The sequence below is a fragment of the Canis lupus genome, chromosome 14 (genome assembly GCF_011100685.1).
Source record: "Canis lupus familiaris isolate Mischka breed German Shepherd chromosome 14, alternate assembly UU_Cfam_GSD_1.0, whole genome shotgun sequence".
Taxonomy (NCBI): domain Eukaryota; kingdom Metazoa; phylum Chordata; class Mammalia; order Carnivora; family Canidae; genus Canis; species Canis lupus.
The window spans coordinates 58,541,447-58,557,033 of record NC_049235.1 but is presented as its reverse complement, the minus strand read 5'-3'; the positions used below and the strand labels follow the sequence as shown (position 1 = coordinate 58,557,033).

Below are 15,587 nucleotides of genomic sequence, written 5' to 3'. Positions count from 1 at the left end.
ACAGTCAACTGATAGATTCACCGTGTGGCCAATACGCTTTATGCTACACACCTTCCTTCCTTCCTTCCTTCAGGTAGCCTCCTACCTGCTAGGCAGAGGGTGCTCGCGTGACCAGGCCGCAGCCGGCTCTCCCTGTGCCTCCCTGGGCAGGAAACATTGCACACATGCTGTGGCGTCTCCTTCCTGGACAAAGAGGACACCCCATGGGACACTGCACGGGATGGAGGGAGCATGAGAAAACCACCACATGCGCTCCTCCAGACACTGTGCCTCCTTTGCCTATGATCCAGCCCCGTTTCTTCACGACATCACTGTCCCCCTACCTCTTCCTGGTAAGTACACCTCTGTGCTGACTCCCAAGAGTCTTTCCAGCCAATCTCTGAAAGTGGGGGTGGTCTTGGGGACACCAAACACACCCCTGGAAGGAGATTTAAGTCCCATTTTGTCAAGTGAAAATGGCACTCAGGGCATTTCACGGCAGAAGAAACGGGAAAAACAAGACATGGAAATGGGAATCAAGACGACACTGAACAGAGGAGGAGCCATAACTGATCCATTGTTTCCTCAGCAGTGAGTTCAAAGAAAGCCATGTCCAAAAATAAAAGCAGAAGGCGGATCTCAGAAGTTCCTCTATTAAAATAGTATTACTTCTTAATGCTTTAGAAAGTATTCAGGATGGAGAGGAAGTAAAATTGAGCGATTGGATGGATATCTTGGAGAAAGGATGACAGGTTTCTATCCCTCATTCATGCTTTTGAGTAAAATTATTTGTGCTCCTATCAGTACACTATTGACACTCTGGAAAATTATTAACCAATTAGCCATTTGGTATTTTAGATTTTCAAAAATAGAATCATATAGGAGTTCTCAACTTAATAACTATTTCTTGCAATAGACTATCATACATTTTTATTCTACTCATAAATTCTGATAAACATCAGAAGAGGCAATAAATTTGGCATTCCTTATTCAGTGATATTAGCATTTTGTTTTATATGTTTTGGGGTGTTTGTCAGCTTTAGAGCCACCTTATAAGTTTCAAAATATAATACATCTACAAAATGAAATTTATCACTTATGTATTGTATGCAATGTGAAATACTCTGTCAACAACTTAAAATACAGTGTCTGTAAAATATGGTGTCTGTATGGATGAGGCTGTTACATATTTGCCTTTGAAAAACAAGGCTGTTCATCTTCATTCCTTGCTAGACCACCTTGGGAAAAAATACCGAGACCAGTAGGTTAAACCTAAATACACTACTGGTGGGGTTTGGTGCTGTTATTTTATCTTATTACTATTATTTCTTAATTTCCAGAACTTCTCATTGGAGATCATTTCAAAGTAAAACGTTACTAACTCTGCAATTTCACATTAGCCATAGAGTGTTTCTAGTTTTTAAAATACAAATCTGTCTTTTAACAAATTTTAAGTTATTTGCTATACCTAGATAATTGCTTGAATAAAATAGAATACAAAAATGCTATCTTAATAAAATTTTATTCCCACAAATAGGGCAATATTCTGATAGTCTAATAAACTTCATTTTAAAAATACGTAAGATTGCAGAATTTCCTTGAATTGCCTAAGCCAGTGATTATTATGACAATAGTCAATGAATAGTTTTGCTGTTTTTTAGAACATATTTGGATATCTTTGTGGGAGGTTTCTAAGATTCATCATAGATAATTTTATATTGCAGAAATATGCCTAATAATATCATACTCAGTGACTTTTTACTCAATAATTTTTCTTACACTGATTTTTATGTGTCTCTGCCTATTTAATGTTCCTCCTTGTCAATCACACATGGAATGAGCTCTGCATCACAATGCAGAGTAAATAATAAAACATGTTTGGTAGTTATGGAATTTTTCCCCAAAAGCCTTATGTATTGCTTAGAGAGGCTATGCTTTGCTTCAAGTCAATAAGATGGAAAACGCATGGCTGAGTCTGAATCTCTGGATTGTTATTATCTGCAGGAATCTTCTCATGTAGGAGAAAACATTAAGAAAGACACACCTATTTTGCAGCCTATGTTCTAAATGAAGAAATCAGAAGATGACAGCACATTTTGAAACAAAATTACATGATATTTGAAAGAACCCTTGAAAAATACATTTGGAGATACTTAAATCAATTCCTGTATCTCAGGTACCAGTAAAAAAATAAATGAGCCAGACTACTCCATCAAAACTTGGTGTATGAAACTTAGCAATACTGTTGAGGGTCAAGATAAGTAACATGTACTTGAAATGAAACGTGAATTGAACGTGACAAAAAGGTATCTGTTATATTTTGAGATTCTCATAGCTTTAAATGTACAAAAGTATTTTTTGCTAATTCTTGTGTATGCTAACATTTTCATAAATTTGAGTAACATTTTGGCAAGTTTCAATTTGCAAACATTTTTTTTAAAAAGATGTATTTATTTGAAAGAGAGAGAGAAAGAGTGCACACGTGGGTGGGAGAGAAGGAGAGGGAGAGAGAATTTCAAGCAGAGACCACACTGACGCAGCACTAGGATCAGGACCTGAGCGGAAACCAAGAGTTGGAGGCTTAACCAACCAAGCTACCTAGCACTCCTCAATTTGAAAGCGTTTTTTATTGCGTATGTTTTACAAAAACTTTTATTATCCTTATGATTTTTTATTTTTACATGTCTCATTATAAACTCATTATTGGGATGCCTGGGTGGCTTAGCGGTTGAACACCTGCCTTCAGCTCAGGGCGTGATCCTGGGGTCCTGGGATCAAATCCCACATCAGGCTCCCTTCATGGAGCCCGCTTCTCCCCCTGCCTATGTCTCTGCTTCTCTCTGTGTCTCTCATGGATAAATACATAAATAATAATATCTTTAAAAATAGTAATAATAATAAAAAAATAAACTCATTATTATTTTATGTGTTGAATACTATGGGCCAAACCCTGTACTAAACACCAAAAACACAGAATCCAACCAAACACAGGAAGCGCCATTGTTCTAGAGGTCACATTTGGATTATAAGGACATACTCTATAATGCAAGAGGTAGCTCTTATTGCTTTATTTACTTTTGTTCAGGTCACTATTGCCTTTTAACAAAGCATGTCAATACTGCAAGGCCTCTGGCAATAATCGTTTCATTTTGCTCAGAATCTGTAATGTGCTTCAGACTTGGCAAGGAAGGCCATCTCTAAACCATGCGACATAAATCCACATGGCTGACGGTTGGTGCTAGTTGTTAGACAGAGGCTCAAGACAAAACTGAGGGCCTGCGGCCTTAGTTCCTTTCTATGTAGACCGCTCCATGTGGTCTTCCTCTATGTAGACCGCTCCATGTGGTCTTCCTCACAGCATAATAGCTGGGTTCCAAAGGCAGGCATCCATCCCGAGAGCAAGGCAGCTCGACCACTTATATGATGACCACAATCATCACATAGTGCCACTTCCACTGTATTATTGCCTCAAGGGGCCACCCAAGGTCAAGAGGAATGGACATAGATACTGCACCCTTTGATGGAGGAGGGGCAAGATTCTAGAAGATCATGTGGTACTTGAATTTTTTTTAAAAAATAAAGGTCTCATATTAAGATAGCTTTTATAATCAAGGTGTAGTTACAATAACTTGTCAGACTCCATACTCAAAGCCTTATTAATAAACTACAGTTAGGTATATACTTCCATTCTAGTGTCCTATTTTAGTCATTGAAATGATGTTATTTAGGGGTATCTTGGTGGCTCAGTGGTTGAGTGTCTGCCTTTGGCTCAGAGCATGATCCTGAGGTCCTGGGATCGAGTCCCACATAGGGCTCCCCGCGGGGAGCCTGCTTCTCCCTCTACCTATGTCTTTGCCTCTTTCTATGTCTCTCATGAATAAACAAATAATTTTTTTTTAAAAAAATGATGTTATTTAAATGTAGCAACACTCTATAACCAATAGTTTGTTATTAGTAGCAATGACACCTTGAATAAGTCAACTTGAAAGTTAGGTATTATGATAAAACTCTTCACAATCAAAATTACAATAAAATAAATATGGAAGATTATATACATGAAGATAAATCTGAAGAAGATTTATCATGAAGAGAATTCAAGAGTGAATTCTCAGATTTATGGAGGGACTTAAAGCTATGTTTATTTTTTGTATATAGACTTGAGTGAAGATGAATATACACTTAAAAATCATAAATACGACTTGGCAGCTTCTTATCACTTGGAAACATCATGAAATTAGGGTTGAGTATGAAAAAATTTTCAACATAATATTTATCAAGCATTTATGATAAAAGATCTGTCACAGATTGTTAAACATAGCAGGGTCCCTACCCTCAAGGATCCTTGAAGATAGTAAATGTACCAAGGAAAATAAAAGCTAGAACAGAAGGAGCACAACATGTAACATGGGAGCAAAGAAGGAGGATAAATCCATTCTGACCTCCGTGAAATGATGAAGAGAATCATAGTGACGTATTAGATGCATGAGGGATCCTAACAAGAGGACTCATTTTTGGATAATGAGGTAGAAAGCTTGGATGAGGGGGCAAAATGGGATTTCTTCCCAAAGTAGCAGTGTGACCATTGGCTATGTGAGAAAGTTTGATTCAATAGGGTAAAATAAGCATTTGGATGGAAATACTTGTAACATTTTCTGGGTTGAGTCAATGAAAAGTTTACCAGCTACTTTTGTAAGTAAAAAGTGCTTTTAAAAAGATATAAAGTCACTCTCAAGTCTGTCCATTCCTTTTCACTCCTGTTCCTTCCATAGACTCTTTTCCAGGCAGTTTATGGCCAAAATCTCCTAACCAGCCCCTTACAAGTTTCTCTTTCCACCCAGGCAAGATCTACAGAGATATGTTGGAGATTAAAAATTACAAAAAAGGAGAAAGGCACTTACTTCACTCCTCTGCTGAATGCTTGAGGAGCTCATAATTATCTGGAGCACAAAGTTACAACGCTCTCTGCAACGGTTCCATTTTATTTCCTTCAGTCCGCACGTCCCCCATCCCTCCCCATAACTCCAAAACGATTACGAACACACGCGCATGGTAACATAGCCATGTCAAAATACCTGCAAATTTCCAGCTTTCCTTTTTATGTCTTTGCACCCGTTGTGTCCATGACCTGTGATATCAATGCTATTTCTCCCCCTCTCTATCTGGCAACTTCTTGCTCAGATATATCCTATTCTTTAAAATGTGTCTTCAAACCTATAAGTTGCACCCTTCTTCCTCTTTATTCCTGTAGAACTTATATCTCCATAATAACAGCTACCATGTTTTACATTTTGCAAGGATGAGGTGGTATTCAACTATCTTCGTGTCTCACTTACTAAGCCCAAAGTAGGTGCTATCTTCTGACCCTAAATACAGTTCTCTTTACTGCCCGATTCCACGTTACTTCTTGAGAAAAGGAAGCCATGAGAGGCATCCACCAAGTGACTAAACATGATTTAAAACAAGCTAACTTATGAAAGGAAATAAAACACCGTCTTAAAAGAACTTTGACTCTATCCATCATTTTAGAGGCATGTTTACAGGCACAGGTATTATTGGGAGATTGCAGAATCGATTGAAGGAACTAAATAGCACTATAAAAATATTTACCAGTATAGATTTAAAGCTAACATTGCTTGTGTATAGATTTCTGCTAAATAATTAGCCATAATACTTGAAATTGGTATATAGGATGGCAAATGGTGAGGATATACTTTTCCAAATTCATTAGACTGTATGCACCTCTCTTTCCTCAATACTTCAGGGACATTATTCTTATCAATGAATAGAATAGTGTTAGTAGACCGCCACTTGTAGTCAAAAAATATGTTTTATGAAAGGAAAATATAATTTGACTTCAAGTCACAAGTTGCAAAGTGTCTAGACTCTACAGAGATCTGTTCCTCTCGTCAATTTCAGTTTACAAAACATGCTCACCATTGAATTTTTATGTGTAGGCAAACTTTTATGATCTTTAGAAGGATTACATTGAGCTGCTGAGCCTACTTATATGTATAGTCAATAGGGATATCTCCATCTACATGCGAGTTTATACTGATTTGAACAAAATAAAAAAAAAAAAACCTGTAGATAATTTACAACACCCGAAACAGCAATGTTAGAGTCTGAATAATTGAACAAATGGGTATTATATATGAGCCATAAATGTAGATTTGAAAAAAATATGTGACACAAAAATCACGACTAATGCTCAATTTATCAAAGGTTTTAGAATTGGATATCTAAAGATACAGCAGGTCATAAGCCACCCGGTCGAACAAGGTCACTTTAATGTGTGTATCATTAAGCTCGGCATCACAGATACATTGTCTGGACACATAGGAAAGAGTGAAGGGAGCCCCTACCACACACCATGTAGTTCTCATTTTTATGGGATGAAAATCTGGATATAGTCTGCTTACATCCCTGAATCAGTTTCTAATGGACAATCAGTAAAACTTGGCTGAGTTCTGACGTTTACAATAATGTGCAAATATGCTTAATAAGAGCACACATGAGCATTAATAAATACTATGGTGCCTTTAAATTGATGGAAATAAGGCAAAAGTTCATGTTTCCTATTGGAAATTGAATAATAATTGTATGACTTGTCTAGTCTAGACTCCATTGCCATAGTTACTGCCTCATGATTAATTCCACACTTATGGACCCAGCAAAAGGGGTAATTTCTGGGAACAGAAAGGAAGGGCACACATTTGGAAGGAATTCAAATTTAAACTTATATTTCTCATAGGATTCCTTTATAAATCTCTATAAATGCCCTTGAAAATATATTTCAAGTTGCCTGGAATGTAATCACAGGTCATTTATGGAGTTCTAAGCATTTCTATTTTCTTAAATATTCAAGCAGTTTTCATTTGAAATACAGTATAAGTGCATGAATAGCTCAAAGTCCATCTTCTAAGTAGAAACTTTAGTATCATCAAATTGATTTTCCAGAGGAAATATGACAGCAGGGATATGGATATATGTACACAGATCTTTCCCTCCACTACTTTTGAGGTGTTCATCGTGAGGCATTTTGGAATCTTGGTAGAGAGAAAGACTGCTTATGAATATGGCTCAGATCAGCCCAATTTCAGAGTTTGCCTAGGTGAAGCCACACCACAGAATATTAAAAAGAGACCAGAGACCCAGAGAGAGAGGCAGAGACACAGGCAGAGGGAGAAGCAGGCTCCATGCGGGGAGCCTGATGTGGGAGTCGATTCCAGGACCCCAGGATCACGCCCTGGGCCCAAGGCAGACGCTCAACCACTAAGCCACCCAGGTGCCCAAGACTTTTGGTTTTTAGGCTCAGGTCATGGTCTCAGGGTTGTGGGATCGAGCCCTGCATCAGGCTTGCTCTCAGCACAGAGTCTGTTTGTGATTCTCTCTCTCTCTCAGCCTCTCCCTCTGTCCCTCTCTTCCTCTCTCTTCCTCTCTCTCTCTCAAATAAATAAATAAAATCTTTTTAAAAGTCCATGAAATCAACTCCAGGCAATCACTATCTGTTTGTGTGCAAGCAAAGGATACATCCTTTATGCCTGAATAAAGGTCCTAGAAGGATTTGTTTACAAGTCTTTTTGAGATATACTTTTATTTCCTTGGGTAAATATCTAGGATTGAAATTATTAGGTTTTATATATATATATATATATATATATATATATATATATATATAATATATTTTTTATTTAACAAACTGCTAACAAAGTTTTAGAAAGCAGTTACAGAATTTGTATTATCTTTAGCAAGGAATCACAATCTCACCAATGGTTGGTATAGTCAATCTTTACAAATTCAGCTATTTTAAAGAGCACATATGTAGCAATATCTAATTGTGGATTTAATTTGCATTTCGCTGATAACATACAATGTTGAATATTTCCATGTACATTTTGCTCACTTATGTAACTTTCTTGTGAGCCATCTGTTTAAATCCCTTGGCTATTTTGTGTTATTTACTTATTTTTGAGTCATAACGTTTTAAAAAATATTCATCATACAAATTCAAACTGTGATACATGTATTGTGATATCTTCTCCTAGTCTCTGGCTTGCTTTTGCATCCTCCTTATAGATTCTTTTGAAGAGTGTAAGCTTGTCATTTTGATGAAATTCGATCTATCAATTATTTCTCATGTTCATGCTTTTATGTCCTAAAAAATTTTGCCTATCCAAAAGCTTTGTAGTTTTTCTCCTATATTTTGTTCTGAAGTTTTATTTTAGTTCATTTTTTACCTTTTAAATTTAGGTGACTCATTTTGGGTCAATATGTATGTATGACCCGAGCTAAGGGTCAAAGTTCTTGTGTTTGTTTTTTTGTTTTTTTCTCCCATTTGAATATGTAGTTTTCTCCTAGGACTATTTTACTGAAAAGATTCTTGTTTCTCTCCTGAAGCACCTCGGTAGCTTTTGAAAATTAATTGACCATACATTTGCAGGTGTATCTCTGGATTCTGGATTCTGCTCCACTCATCCATAGCTTTATCTAACATCAATACTTTTTTGGACTATAGTAGTAGCTTTATAATAGATGACTTTACAAGTTTTAAAAGCAGGTAGTCTAAGTCCTCCTACTGTGTTCATATTTTCAAAATTGTTTTGCCTATGCCAGCCCTGTTGCAAAGCCATATAAGTTGCAGAATCATCTTCTTAATTTCTACATAAAAAGCCTGTGGAAGTTTTATTGGCATTGCAATAAATTTATAGATCAGTTGGTGATAATTGTCAATTTATGATGAGTGAAGATAGTATAGCTCTCCATTTATTTAGTTCTTTAATTTCGCTCAGCAGTGTTCTGTAATTTGCAGAGCATTTTGTGAATTCATACTTAATTACTTTATATTTTTAATGCTATTGTAAAGTGTTTTTTAGACTTTTCCATTTCCAAATGTTCCTAGATAGGGTATAGAAATGCAGTCAAATGGATATCATGTGAACTTATTGACTAACCTAGTGGCTTTTTTGTAGCTTGTTTGCTTCTTTTTTTAGTGCACATGTGCCACAGTCTACATATAAATATAACTTTTATTCCTCCCAATTTGTAAGACTTTTACTTATTTTTCAGTGGTCTGGGTCTCAAACACAATGTTTAATTGAAGTGGTGAAAACAGGCATTCTCGTCATGTTGCTGCTTTTAGAGAGAAAGCATTTAGTCTTTTACCCTTATGTATGATGTTAGTGGTTTATTTTTTCTAGATTACCATTACCAGGTTGAGGAAATTCCCCTTTATTATTAATATGCTGAGTATTTTTATCATGAATGGATAGTCAATTTGTGAAATTATTTTCTGCAACTTTCAAAATAAGATCTATTTTCTTCCTTATTCTGACAATATGACAAAATATACTCTGATTTTTTCATATGAAACCAACATGCCCTACCAAAATAAACTTGGTCATGGGTTTCCTCTTTACATAATGCTGGATTAGATTTGCTAATATTTTAATAAAGATTTATGCATCGTGACCATAAAAGATATTGGTCTTTATTTTTCTTTTCTTATACCTCTCTGGTTTTGCTTTCAGGGTAATGCTGGCCTCAAAACATGAGGCCCCTCTTCATTTGTTTTCTATAAGAGTTGGGTAAATAGATGAGGAAACAAATAAACAGAGAGATGAGGATAACTCTTCCAAGATTATACAACTGGTAAGTAAGAGGCAAAGCTGGTTTGTAATACCTGGCAGTCTGACTCCAGAACCTATGCTCTAAATCGTATTCTACTCTAAACCTTAAGAGAGCTAGAAATACAATTCCATGTGAGTTCGGAAGAGACAAGTCGGCTTCTGCGCTGACCTTAGAAGCAAAGGTCAAGCCTTGCCAGAGACAATTATGAAAGAATAGAGGCAGGGGGAATTGTCCATTTGTCATGTTGCTGACATATAACTTAGAAAGTGAAAAGAAACTTCGTCGTTATCTAGTGCAAGACACTCTTTTAAATTAAGAACATGGGACATAGGAATGATAATTGATTCTTAAAAGGTCATACAGCTAATTAGAGAGAAGTCTGGGAATAGGACCTTGGTTTCCTGACTTTTGGTTCAGAGCTCTTTCTACAAAACCTCCTACTTTGCATACATATTGAACAGATTGTTCTATTATGTGCTATTTGCACAAGGCTTTCTTTTTCAACAGGGCTATTCATCATTCTGAGGGCAGGGGCTACAGCATATAGAGCCTAGTTCCAAGAACAAAGATAAATGATACCTATCAAAAAAAAAAAAAAAAAAGAAAAAGGGATATTACCTCATAGTGTTTTTTTTTAAAGAAAAACATCTATGGTTCATGCATTTAAATTAATGAAATGTAATGAATTTTTAATAGTATTTTAATAAGTATATGGTAAGTGCTGCTATCTATCTCAGGTGATGGAGATACAAAGATGAAGAACCGTGAAAAGATGATTAAATACACAATTGATTACACTTATCATCCTCCCTCATTATTTGATGAGTTTGCTTGAAATGTCCTCCCCCATGATATCCACATCCATTTCAAATGCTTCCTCCTCTGAGAAGCCTTCCTTAACTCTACCGCTTCTATCCTCTATTCACTTTGCCCCTACCTCTGTTACCCCGCTTAGCACACCGCACCACAATGTGGTGTACGGCAGCTTGTCACTCCTATGAGACGTGGGCGACTGGGAGGTCACATTCTCATTTCCATATTCAGATTTGTATCCTCATCGAAACAAAATCCAACCAAGTTCCAACACAGTTATTGACACACAGTAGGAACTCAATAAACCAGTCAGTGTGGAATAAATAGTAATATGCTTTCAGCTTAAGGATAGAACGGGCTTAATAATCAACTTGGGAAAAGTGTTTCCCAAAGTCCACGTGAATTAAATCAATGACGTAATAATAATAAAGCACTGACTCTTTATTCACTTGGTTCTTGTGTCTCCTTCCATTTTCAGATATCAGTAAATCGTGATATTTACATAGATTAAATTAATAGAAACTGGTTTTACCTTAATTTGAGTTTGAAACATTCCCAACATTCACGTCTGAATGGATCATTAGGTGTGCAAGGTCTCTCATTCAGATGGCACAACACAAATGTATCGAAAAGGCTTATATTTACGGAGTTGGGATTTCAGTGACAAGCAGATGACCCACAGCACAGTTACTAAGAGAGCAGAGAAAGTGAAAATCCTGAGATAATTTAAAGGAAGGAAGAGTAAGATCAATCAGCATATTACATGAAGCCAAAAGAGGAAGGAGACAGGAAAAAGACCAGCATCTAACCTCAACAATCAGAAGATCGCTGGTTTCTTAAAGGAAAATTGAAGAATAGGGGGGAAATACATATATATCCTGGGGAGGAAAGGAGATTCTATTTATGGACACGCTTATTTTGAAAAGAAAGGAACAAAAAATGGTCAATGAGCTATCTATCTATCTATCTATCATCTATCATCTATCTATATTTTTAAGTCCTAAAACTAAAGGAAATTTGCCAGACAGAAAGGTTGATGGCGCCTAACAAAACAGATGAAGCAAACGGACAAAGACACATCATTACAAAATTTAAGAAAACATGGGCCCCTGGGTGGCTCAGTGGTTGAGCGTCTGCCTTCAGCTCAGGCCGTGACCCCGGGGTCCTGAGATCAAGTCCTGCATCGGGCTCCCCACAGGAGAGCCCGCTTCTCCCTCTGCCTGTGTCTCTGCCTCTGTCTCTGGGTCTCTCATGAATGGATAGATGGAATCTTTGGGTAAAAATATATTTAAGAAAACAGGAAATCAAGGGAAAATGACACAAGTTCCCAGAGAGAAAGAGGAAAACACACAGCACAGACGCAGATTCTCAGTGAAGCCTGGTTTCCGACTTCTCAACAACACCAGAATTTAGAAGGCAATAAAAGATGTCCTTAGAATTCAGAAGAATAATTCTTCCCAACTAGAATTCTATTTCAGCCATGTGTGAGGTTAGGATATGGGAAGGCAGGATGTAAAAGACTCTCATTGACGTGCGGGCCTGGGCCTGGAGCAGGTCAGAGAGCTCGATGAAGGCTACCCCAGGAAGACAGAATGTATGAAATTCACTTGCTTCTGGACATCTTGATAGGTGCTTTAAAGAATAGCAAACACTTCGGGGTTACAATAATATAATCGCATAGAAAACTAGTCCAAAATGATAGTCTTGAACTCCGGGGAAAATGAAGACTTTTTCAGGATAAAGTAAAAAAATGATTTTAGAGCTTACTACGAGTGGGCTTACATAATATTAATAATGTGGACACTGAATATTGATTTAAGCACCATTACAATGTGACCACCTTGGATACAGGAGGAGATGGAAAGAGTGTGGCGGGGTGGTACTGCTGGGAGGATTACAAATCGGCCTTGCTATGACCCTGCCTAGTAAGATGTCATAGATATTACCCGCCTAGGTACTGAGTGGTGTCCCCTCAAAATTCCCACGTCGAAGTCTTAATCCCCGGGGCCTTAGAATGTGACCCTCATTGAGGTAGGGCTTTTAAAGAGGCAATTTGGTAATGTGGGTGGACTTGAATCCCACATGAGCGGACCACAGGCTAAGAGAGGATCAGGACACAGACACCTGTTAGACTGAGACCCGACCACGGGATGACGTGGCAAGAAGTTGGGCAGCACCGGGCACGAGAGAATCCCCAGAGGAAACCAAGCCTTCCACCCCCCACCCTGATCTTAGACCAGTCGCCTCGGGAGACTCTATGGGACCGTGACGTTCTGTTGTGGAAGCTACCGGTCTGTGACACTTCATTCTGGCAGCCCAAAAAAACTACCGGATCCCTGGGATTGGACAGTTGAGGAGCCACAATACAAAAAAGTTGCATAGAGCAAAGAAGGTGAATTAGTGCTACAAGAGAGAGAAACCAAGGAGAGGGCAGGAGGGAACTGTTATTTTCTGCAACAATCTTTAGGTAACCGGCTTCTGAGAACAGAAACATGAATAGTTTTGACAGTGATTAAAACTAAACCTTAAAAAAATATGAACTTTTCTTCACTGGTTAAATAAATATAACGTGTAAAGCAAACTTTTTTTTTTTTTTTTTTTTTTACCCTGACTTTATTTTTGGAACTCTAGGAGGCTTTGAATTGATGAGCCCCCGGAAAACTAAATTCCACTCTAGACATCTTATCACATTGTAGTAGGTGAACACATCATAAAAAGCCAGTCTGAGGGCCACCTGGGTGGCTCAGCGGGTTAAGCGTGTAGCATCAACTTGGGTCGTGATCCAGGAGTGCAGGGAGGGAGCCCCAAGTGGATCCTGGGGTCCAGCTCTCAGTGGGCCTCCCTGCTCAGTGGGGAGTCTGTTTCTCCCTCTCTCTGCGGCTCCCCTCCTCATGCTCTCTCTCTCTCTCACTTGCTCTCAAATAAATAAAATGCTTAAAAATAAGCTAGTTTGAACTCTCAAAAAAAAAAAAAAATCCCATATAAATTGACCAAAGATCTTCCAAAATGTAAACTGTTACTATTGTTGTTATTATCATTATATTTTTTAGGCTCAAGTTGGGAGAATTATAGGGTCAGCGTGTGGAATGTTTTCCTTTTGTCCCTCCAGATACACATTGCACCTTTCTCTGGCCCTCTGCCCTGCCGAACTGAGCTTGCAGAATATATCTACAAACAATCACGCCTTCTAGATCAGATCGGATCTTGAAAATGGGAAAGCACTCCAAGTCAGAGGGAAAGAAGAGAGTGAGATCAGCGTATTTGATGTGGTTTTGCTCCTGCTGGGATGCCTCAGGTTGGCTGCGCCGCTCAATTAAAGACGACGATTCCTCCTCCCAAGGCTCTTGATTCTCCAGGGCTCTCTCCTCCCAGATTCCAGCAAGTAGCCTTTCTGCCCACCGCCCCCCCCCGCCCGATCCCTAGCTCACTGACTCCAGGTTACCGCACTAGCCAAGGTTCCCCTACTCCCAGTCCTCGTAAGCGGCCCCTCGATGAACACTCAATCCTGGAGGTATATCCTATTTCGAGTGTGCTAATGGATCTCTCTTGGGAATCTGACTGGTATTGTAAAACGTGGTTAAATATATTAGACATTAAACAACCTTCTGATCTTATGGCTTATTTTCAAATGGGTAGGATTTTCAAAGCTACTTTGAACTTTAATGTGATTATCACATATCAAGATTTCCAACCCTATGATACGCAAAGAAACTGTAATAATCAACTTCGTGTAAGCAGGAGGTGAAGCAGGAAATGACTGGGCACTTTGATGCAGCTGCTACAAGAGGATGCATATAATTATCATGCATCATGTTCAATACATTATCTATCTATCATCTATCTATCCATCCATCCATCTATCCATCCATCCATCCATCCATCCATCCCAATTGTTCTAAAATCGAAGGGAATAGCTTTGTCTTTCAAGTAGCTATATCACTTGAGTAGAACACAAAAGAAAGGTATAAACTAGAGTGGCTAAGTACTTACTTAAGTCCTTATTTCTTATTATAGACCGTGGGGTTGCTTTTAACTTCTTGCTGATTGAGAAAAAGTGTGACAAATATTCATTTCCACTTCACTGGTGAACTAACGTAGGATGATTGGGAGGAGACTGAAGAAGTGACTTCAAGCCTTATCAGCAATTTCTGCCTACATTTGACCCGGTGTACTAGCTTGTGTGTACCTTGTAAATCCTAAAGGACCCTTTTTATTTCAAGCAAATTTTATGCCCTGGAGAACAAAGTTGCCAGCATTCATTTAGGAGAAATGTTATGTACTTCAATTCACTTAGAGATTATAGAAATAATGCTGAACAAAGAAACACCACTTCCAAAAGTGCCTTTAAAATGTTTCAAATCAGTACACAGGAGATCTTGGTAGGGTTTTACATCATTGAACTTAGTGTTCTTTCTTTCTTTCTTTCTTTCTTTCTTTCTTTCTTTCTTTCTTTCTTTCTTTCTTTTTCTTTCTTCTTTCTTTCTTTCTTTCTTCTTTCTTTCTTCTCTCTTTCTTCTTTCTGTTTTTTTTGCATTCTTTCTTGCTTACTTTTCCTTATTTTTGTCTTACTATAACTCTTGTTTTCAGACTGCAAAATTATAAAATTGTTTGAAAAATTTGGAAAAGAATAAAAAGGAAATAAAATGCACACCAAATCTTATCATATTGTAGTTAACATCCAGTGATGATGTATTTATAAATGAGGCCACGCTATATACATTTAATTTATATTTTCACTTCTTACATAATGTTGTATAGTGAGACTGATGCCATTATGTACTTTAAAAAACAAGGTGAAAAATGTATTCATTTTTAATAATGGCAGGAATAAAACTTATTCATGAATTATATGCACATATTGTGATTATTGATCAAACCTTGATTACTTTTTTCAACCTCAGTAGATAATTTGGAAGGGAGGATAATGGGTTGAAGTGGAAGGGTGGCAGTGCTGGCAGGTGATGCCTAAGGAGGTCAAGACCAGTCCAGTTAGGTGTGGATGGCTCATTGGATTAAACATCAAACATTGTGCATTACAGACCAGATGCTACCAATTACTAACTACAAATTGGATGAATCAATCAATCAACAACAAAAATGTAAATAGTTGCATGCTCAGGCATCATGCATCTATATCAGATTTTGAATGATTAATTCCCTAATAATGG

At 37.7% G+C, this 15,587-nt stretch overlaps 1 long non-coding RNA gene across 1 annotated transcript; it reads left to right on the top strand.

The window, feature by feature from the left end:
- The first annotated feature begins 11,880 nt into the window (after positions 1 to 11,880).
- LOC111098708 lies at positions 11,881 to 15,206 on the top strand. Its single transcript, XR_005369258.1, has 3 exons — positions 11,881 to 12,048; positions 13,529 to 13,714; positions 14,434 to 15,206. It is a non-coding gene; the product is annotated as an uncharacterized LOC111098708 (long non-coding RNA).
- The last annotated feature ends 381 nt before the right edge of the window (positions 15,207 to 15,587 follow it).